Source organism: Fragaria vesca, linkage group LG6 (genome assembly GCF_000184155.1).
Source record: "Fragaria vesca subsp. vesca linkage group LG6, FraVesHawaii_1.0, whole genome shotgun sequence".
In the NCBI taxonomy this organism is placed as follows: Eukaryota; Viridiplantae; Streptophyta; class Magnoliopsida; order Rosales; family Rosaceae; genus Fragaria; species Fragaria vesca.
This window is the reverse complement of record NC_020496.1, coordinates 25,307,627-25,308,889: the sequence shown is the minus strand read 5'-3', so window position 1 is coordinate 25,308,889 and position 1,263 is coordinate 25,307,627. Positions and strand designations below refer to the sequence as shown.

The window sequence follows — 1,263 nt, the reverse complement described above, 5'->3', positions numbered from 1 at the left end:
GGTACGTCTCTCTCTCTCTCTCTCTCTCTCTCTCTCTCTCTCTCTCTCTCGCTTTCTCCCATTTTCGTTTCTTATCTGAGAAGGAGTTAGAGGAAGACAACGACCTCCCTGATCTTATCACCCTCCACCAACTTTCTCGATCTTTTTAGGCAGAAAAGGGATCGGAAGGAGGGGAGAGGGGCCGGGTGGGAAGGCTGGAAGCTCCAGCTCCTCGTTTCGGGTATTTATGATTTCATCTGGGTTTATGTCTTTTGGGGTTGTGTTTAAATCTCATGAAAATCCAACTACAGTATTTGATCTTCTCAATCGCGGTAAGACCTAATTGATGTTTCTAAACCATTTCGTGACACCCTAATCTTGGATTTATCATCCGTTAATCTGGGTCAGGGTGTTACAAAATGGTATCAGAGCCTAGGTTCATACCTCGGACCTTACTAAATTGTGTTTTGGGAATACAGAATGATATAAGTGGCTGAAGGCATTGATCTTTGTGTTTCATTATTTTCTGTGTGCTTAAAAGTTTGGAGCTTTCACTGGGTTATATCTTTCTTTGCTTTGAATAATCGACAAAAGGTTATTATTATGAAATTATGATCTTGATGTTAGCTCACACTTAGAGTTCTATATATGAGTTCCTCAATTTAATACGTTTACATCCAATAACTGTATTCTTGGTTCATCATTATGAATGGTAGGTGATAACCACTGTTTTCTATGAGTGGTTCCTCATTGTGAATGCTAGGAGGTGAAGTTCTTCCGTTTTGTTTAATTTATTGATAGTTGTATTGATCAAATAGGACGGGGTATAGTAGTCAAATCTATATGTATGTTTGGTTAGAGCTTGGGACGAATTTCTGATTTTGTTTGATTTGATTAAAGGAATTTTTCCCCTGGAGTTATGAAGTTGTTGTTTACTGTAGTGATCTTTGAAAAGATCTCGCTACTCTACCTAGTTAAGCAAAGGTGTAGTGTTGCCCCCCTAATCTAGTTTTGGAAATTAGATATCTGTCATGGCTGTCAGGTGAGGTTAATCCTAGTTCTTATTCATATGAAGTTGCTCCCTTCTTTTAAGTGGTGCGAGTCTGTGTATATATGTGGGAGTATATGTTTATTGCATCGATGTTCCTGATCTCTGACTGTCTTCCATATCTGTATATATTAAGCGAAGGGCGGGGGGGGGGGGGGGGGGGGAGGGTTACTGTTCACAGAACAGTACCCAACCCTTATGAGTCATGCCCCTCTATTTGCATCGTTATTTCAGTT

General features: G+C 40.0%; 1 non-coding gene across 1 annotated transcript in view; it reads left to right on the top strand.

Annotated features, from left to right (window-relative positions):
• The first annotated feature begins 764 nt into the window (after window positions 1–764).
• Window positions 765–1,263, top strand: part of LOC101298914 — a 22,925-nt gene continuing 22,426 nt past the window's right edge. Inside the window, exon 1 of the transcript XR_184999.1 lies at window positions 765–1,151. This is a non-coding gene — a transcript (uncharacterized LOC101298914). The remainder of the gene's footprint in view (window positions 1,152–1,263) is intronic.